This window comes from Poecilia reticulata, linkage group LG14 (genome assembly GCF_000633615.1).
Source record: "Poecilia reticulata strain Guanapo linkage group LG14, Guppy_female_1.0+MT, whole genome shotgun sequence".
NCBI lineage: Eukaryota > Metazoa > Chordata > Actinopteri > Cyprinodontiformes > Poeciliidae > Poecilia > Poecilia reticulata.
The window spans coordinates 3,120,939-3,128,103 of record NC_024344.1 but is presented as its reverse complement, the minus strand read 5'-3'; the positions used below and the strand labels follow the sequence as shown (position 1 = coordinate 3,128,103).

The 7,165-nt window shown below is 39.3% G+C and overlaps 1 long non-coding RNA gene across 1 annotated transcript; it reads left to right on the top strand.

Moving 5' to 3' along the window:
* Positions 1-1,141: 1,141 nt before the first annotated feature.
* On the top strand, positions 1,142-6,999 carry LOC108166868 (uncharacterized). The gene is made up of 3 exons (XR_001777257.1): positions 1,142-1,230; positions 5,077-5,134; positions 6,907-6,999. It is a non-coding gene; the product is annotated as an uncharacterized LOC108166868 (long non-coding RNA).
* Positions 7,000-7,165: the final 166 nt, after the last annotated feature.

Below are 7,165 nucleotides of genomic sequence, written 5' to 3'. Positions count from 1 at the left end.
ACAATTATCCCAATACAGCACAGTAGTAAAGAGTTAAGGAAGTTTCTGTTCATGCTCTGAACTACAATACATGAAGACATCAGAGCATCACACTGACAGGTGGGTTTACATGTTTGGTGGAGGAGTGGACAGCACTGAAGACCGAACCCACAGTGTAAAATTAGAGTAACTCTGAGTCATGAGAGACTTGCTCCCCCCTCACCACCCGTCCCGCTGTTGCTGCTGCTGCTTCCCCACACTCCTCCATCCAGCTGCCTCTGTCCATAAATGATCCCTGCCTAAAAATACTCTGCTGCTCTCACTGAGGAAAATCCCTGTGCTTTGACCTAACCTGAAAACACACAGAGACACATACTTACAAAGTGAACCTGGTCTGTTTCTCTCCTGTGGAAACTATGCTTCTGTAGTTTACAGTTTTCCCAGAAACATTAGGGGTGATGTTGCTCAGGAAGTGACTCGGTCACAGCTGTGACTTCAGATACAAATCAGGGACAGAATTTACCAATACAGGATTTTCACCCTTGTACACAGCAAAAAAAAGATAGACTATGCAGGGTTGATTATGTGAAATAAGGCTACATAAGGCTGCAACAGTGATACAGAAAGTCAGGGTCAAAGTCTCCAGGTATCACAGGGACTTTGCATAGCCTGCTGCTGCATCAACATAAACTCATTTTGCATATTCTCTCTCTCTCTCGTTCTCTTCGTCTGTTAGACAGAAAAAGGGAGGGTTGGCTGAGTCAAGAGGAAGCAGATCTGTGTTACAACAACCCAGAGTTGAGTAAGCTGTGCTGCCTCCATGTGGATTATAGCCAAACAGGGGAAGACAAGCTGTCAATGAGAACTCCTGCAGTTGTTTAGTTGGGACTTTTTAAAGCCTCAGAGGGGAGTCAGTTTCTCTTTTGCCGCTCCTTCCTGTTGTCGTCGTTTTTACGCCAGGTTATATCTTGTGTAGTGCGCGTGCAGTTCGAGGTGTTGCAAATGAGCGCAAGTCGCAGCTTGTGCGAGTTTCATCAGCGGCGGATGAAGAGGAGGCAAACCCTCTTCTGAGGAACAGAACTAGCCGATAAAAGTTGGATTATTCAACTCTCCCTGRGTGTAAACTTTAACCTTACCAACAGCGGCGATGACTTCGGTCTGGAAACGACTYCAGCGAGTCGGTAAAAAGGCTTCAAAGTTCCAGTTTATCGCTTCTTATCAGGAACTTGTCTTGGAGTGCACGAAGAAATGGTGAGTAACGTCGGTTTGTCTGCGATATGTCAACGTTTCTTTTACTGTTTGACTTGAAAACATTCTTCACGGGAGCTGTTTGTGTGTGTTATTAGCTGTAATAAGGCTCCGTTATGGCCATGATCAGCCTCATGTTGTGGGTCTTTCCGCTAAACGGAGACAGCTGACGGCGCCCCGCCCGCAGGCTGAAGCTAGTGGTCGTCGGTTCGATCCCCGACGCCGCCTTTGACAGATATCTTTGTGACACTTAACAGAAGGTCATTACGTTTCTTTATCTTTAAAGGCAAAAGTCCGGCACGCCTACATGTGTTATTGATCTCAGGAATGCGGTTAGGAAACACTTTAAGTTCGTTTGTTGGTGACTCTATTTAGACATATAAACACACCAACAAACTGTTGGGCAAAAACAGCGTTTCTGCACATTTCAGCGAACTAAATCTAAGCCTTTTTAAGACCTTCTCAAAGTCAGTGTGAATTATATTTTAGAACAATGTGAATTATTCAAGATAATTTAATTTAATTTACTTATTGTAGCTATAGCTTATATTTAAGTTTTTATTTTCTTTCGATGAAGAATATAGGGCAATCATGAGTGTTGGGGGTTTTCCCCTTCAGCTTGACTGTTTTTGTGGGCTTTTTATAATTTTGAAGACCTGATCTTGGGTTAAACAGGAACCTACAAGGACTTGATTTATTTAGTCCAATAAGGTTGGGCTTTTTTSRCYCGGATTACTGGGCAAGGTTTTTAACCCAAAATATACATAAAATRATTAATAGCAACTTACACCTAAGGGCAYTTTAAATGTTAAATGTTCTGACTGTACAGTTATCACATTCTCTATGTAGACCAGTCTAAATGGTTAACACAACTACCAAATGAACCAATCACATCGTGGCAACTCGATACATTAAAGTATGCAGAGTGGTGAAGATGRCATGCTGGAGTTCAGGATGGTGCAAATCTTCATGGATATACAGTTAACTGATCTGCTACAGATTCACACTCTCTGGTGAATGATTCCCACACCTTGTTGAATCAATACTATGAATTATTAAGGCAGTGCTCAAAGCAAATGTGGAGCTGACTTATGAATACTTCACCATCAGAATCACAACTGACCCAAAGTGTCCAATTTATCTAACAGGCATAATTTCCAGAAAGTTKTATTACCCACACATGGAGGTTTGGTTATTCTTTCTTTGAAGTTTAGTCAGCAAAGATCAGGTCATCTAGTTGAAAATGATGGGCCTGAGAGGAAGAAGGCCCATTCTAGTCTTTTCTCTTAACTCAACAGTCTCTGTTGTATTTTTATGTAGATCTTAGTYATAAATACTTATATTTCAACAACTTAAACCCAGCGTTTGGGTTTAAGAAATAATCTAGCAGTTTTTAGCCTATAGGCTAAACCTGCATAATATTAATCTGGATAGGATTTTCAGTCTAAATTATCTGCTAAATAATTTTTCTCCTGCTATTTTAATGTGGAAATATATTTTATTTCAAAGCTCTTTGTATTTCCCCACTGGGGAAATTTCCTGCTATACAAAGCATTTGGCAGCTGAGTCACAAAGAACTAATTGACTCTTAACATAAACAGCCAATTGCATTAATCACAGCAGTAAGTTTAAAACTTCTTGTGTAAAGTGTTGGGTTAAGAATTTTACCCTTTGTCCAGATGTCCTGTTTTAAAAGCATATCTTTTGAAACAGGAACTGGAGTAATGTAATTATTATAATTATTATGTAAGCGGCATGATARCTCTCTGAAATGAAACTCAATATCGCAGTCCCTGAAGATTTGACAAAAGCAGTGAGAAAACAGGATGAGGGATTATTAAGAGATAATGACACATAAAAAATTGGGAAGTTTTTGTTGTTATTGGTACAATTGTTGAGTAGCAATAAAATACTCAATTATATAAATTATATTAATTGTAGATTAAAGCAATAAGAAAGAAATTCCAAGTAAGAAAGAGAAAAAATAAAGAAAAAACCGACAGCTTATCCAAAACACTGTGTGATTTGTACTTTAAACCGTACAAAGGTTTTGAACACCTCAAACATCACATTGTTTATCAGGTGCAGGAAGTGATACCATGGGCCACGTGGAGGATTAGATATTCCTAAAAGCTTTTAATATGCAGTAATATGAAGGCATGCATCTACTTTTTGAATGTTACTTTGCTCTGAAAGCCACACAATGCTATTTATTTTTCAGTTCAGATGATTTACAGCCAATACTCCACTGTCTCATGTCTTTGTAAAGAGATTCTGGAGGTCAAAAACAGAAAGAGGAGACAGTGAGNATAAAGAAAAAACCGACAGCTTATCCAAAACACTGTGTGATTTGTACTTTAAACCGTACAAAGGTTTTGAACACCTCAAACATCACATTGTTTATCAGGTGCAGGAAGTGATACCATGGGCCACGTGGAGGATTAGATATTCCTAAAAGCTTTTAATATGCAGTAATATGAAGGCATGCAYCTACTTTTTGAATGTTACTTTGCTCTGAAAGCCACACAATGCTATTTATTTTTCAGTTCAGATGATTTACAGCCAATACTCCACTGTCTCATGTCTTTGTAAAGAGATTCTGGAGGTCAAAAACAGAAAGAGGAGACAGTGAGAAAACAAATCATAACTGATTGCAGCATTGGTCTGTATGCGGTGAATGTACAAATAAGCACCTTACTCCCTAGAAAGTCACAGGAATAACATGACTTAAAGCAGGTTTTTTTTTTACTTCCTCCAAAGAAATCTGTCTAATCATTTCCTGTAGGTTTAAAATTTACTAGAGATAGGGCAACCAACCAGCAAAGTTTTTAAGAAACACAATAAAGACACCAATGTTGTTGTTTTGAACAGCCTTGTACTAATAACATGTTACTAACTTTAATTCCACCTCTATTGTCTGTAAAACCTCAGCCTAAGCTATCTATCATTACCCACAAGCTCTGCACTTACTTAATGATTTTGCATCTTTCATTTTCATGTCATAACTCATGACAGTCCTCTTTATTTCCTCCAAATCTGCCTCATCTCCTCCAGCCATCATCCCCGCTGTGTGCCCCCCAGGCTATTTCTGAAGCCAACGCCGACCCACTAACACACATACCACATAAACACATGTGCACACAAAGCACTGTTGGSTTAGCTTAAACACTCGCATACAAGACAGCATTGAGAGTCACAGAGCCATGGATGGAAACATATGSGTTTTATATCATTTGACTGAGTTTCCAATGAGTTTTAAAGAGTTTTATGAAAAATTATTTGTGTATTATACAATKAGATATCTGCAGGAAGACTATTGGGGGTTCCATCTTCCTGTAAGAAGACATACTTCTCAGTCTGGTCATGTGACTCTGCCGTTTCCGTTTTCACTTCCTGTACTAAAGAGAGCACATGAAGTGATGCTACCAACACACACRTGTACAAGAATGCACCCCCTGTTCAGTCTAATAACAGATGAGCAGCTGCTTGGGTTATAAATACTGATAGAGAAATTGGACATGTCACCATTCACTCCTGCAAAATCACACTCTCATACAACCAGCACTGGCTTTTCTTGGTCGCAGTGGCAGTATTATTCAGCAGTGACAGTCATAAGACTTTGTGTTGGACCCCGTGGCATCGCATTTAGGCATAAAGTCCACTTTGTTCAGATGGTCTGAGATCTAATTTAAAAATGTTCCAAGTTCCATGTGAAAACCTTTTCCACATCCCCTTTTCTAGTCTYGTTCACTCTATCTTTCAAGCAGAGTGTTTACTAGGTATAATTATTGAGTTACAACGTTAGGCAAGGTCTGATTTCTGTTTTGGTGTGTTTGTGTGTTTCTAAAGGCAACCGGACAAGCTGAGAGTGGTTTGGACCAGGAGGAACAGACGCATGTGCTCTAAGGTAAAGCTGAGATGACAAAACACAACAGACTGTGTGTGTGTCATCAGGGGGATTCTCCTTTTGAGATCACACACAAAAGCCTTCCCTTAACNAGACATACTTCTCAGTCTGGTCATGTGACTCTGCCGTTTCCGTTTTCACTTCCTGTACTAAAGAGAGCACATGAAGTGATGCTACCAACACACACGTGTACAAGAATGCACCCCCTGTTCAGTCTAATAACAGATGAGCAGCTGCTTGGGTTATAAATACTGATAGACAAATTGGACATGTCACCATTCACTCCTGCAAAATCACACTCTCATACAACCAGCACTGGCTTTTCTTGGTCGCAGTGGCAGTATTATTCAGCAGTGACAGTCATAAGACTTTGTGTTGGACCCCGTGGCATCGCATTTAGGCATAAAGTCCACTTTGTTCAGATGGTCTGAGATCTAATTTAAAAATGTTCCAAGTTCCATGTGAAAACCTTTTCCACATCCCCTTTTCTAGTCTYGTTCACTCTATCTTTCAAGCAGAGTGTTTACTAGGTATAATTATTGAGTTACAACGTTAGGCAAGGTCTGATTTCTGTTTTGGTGTGTTTGTGTGTTTCTAAAGGCAACCGGACAAGCTGAGAGTGGTTTGGACCAGGAGGAACAGACGCATGTGCTCTAAGGTAAAGCTGAGATGACAAAACACAACAGACTGTGTGTGTGTCATCAGGGGGATTCTCCTTTTGAGATCACACACAAAAGCCTTCCCTTAACCTGCAACAGTAACATCATTTTAAACAAATGAAAACCTAACTTGGCATTAGTTGATKTTCTGTCATTTTAACATCCCTCAGTATTTAAAATAAAAAAATATATGCATTTGTTCAGTCTGGTTTCTAGAAGAATTTGCTGATRCATAGCAAAACTTTGTATTTGTCAAAACTAAGAGGAAAATTCCAGCTTTGTCCATGTGTCGACAGTGAATTAAAACCCCTAAACAGACATGCTAGAAAATAGCAAAGTTCAAGTTTGATGCAGCCTCCCTTCCTCCAGAAAAAAAGTTGTTTATTTTGACTCCATTCTCCATGATGCATGAGGATTGTTTTCAGTAAAGATGCAGATAATCCTGTATGTTGGGGAGGTCTCTGTTTAGACCGCCTCTATGATAGGACCAGAAATATGAAAATATGAGAGATAATTTTAACCAAACTATTTAGGAAAGACATTTTTGCAAATAACATAGAAACCAATCAAATTGGAAACTTGTTCAGTTTTGCATTTGTATGTGATAGAATAAAGTCTCTTACTTACTAAGTAAGTTTTTACCTTTTGAGTTTACTAGTCTTTCATCTTTTTTTGAACTTTGACTTCTGAGCTTCTGTCCTGCAATAGTTATAAACATTTGAAAGATTTTCATCAAGTTAAGATRCCTCGATCTAAATCAAATGTAACTGTAACTTCCATGATGTTCATGAGACAAAGTGATGAATTGGCTGTAGGTACTATAGCCTGATGCTCTGGCACATATCTGTGCTAAAGCCTGACAAATTAATGGCAACGGCAGAGACTGCCAGCTCCTACTTGCCAGCTCCTACTTGCCATTTAAGGGACTGCAGGGGATTTTGATGCAGAGACATTGCTGGCCGAGGAGAGTCACAGTTATTAGACATCTCCTCTCCTTGCTTGGGCATCAAGAAATGTGACTTGTGCTGTTAGATTTGCTACATCTGGAGAAAAAATWGTACCTCATAATTATTTAAAGAGTGCATTTGTTAATGTTAACTTTTTATTGTGCAGCTCCACAGTTGGCAGCCTGGGATAAAGAACCCCTACAGGGGAACGGTGATATGGCCTGTTCCAGAAAATATCGACATCTCCGTTACGTTGTTCAAGGTATCACATTTCAAACACTCTGAGAGGTGATCCAGGAAAATGTCTATCTGTTTAATTTTTTTTTACCATCTACAAACTGTTTACAGTATCTCTGTGCACTTTACACTCTCTAAAGTTTAACTCTACTTACTGTAAATTGCCTAGTCTTGCAATCTTTAATCTT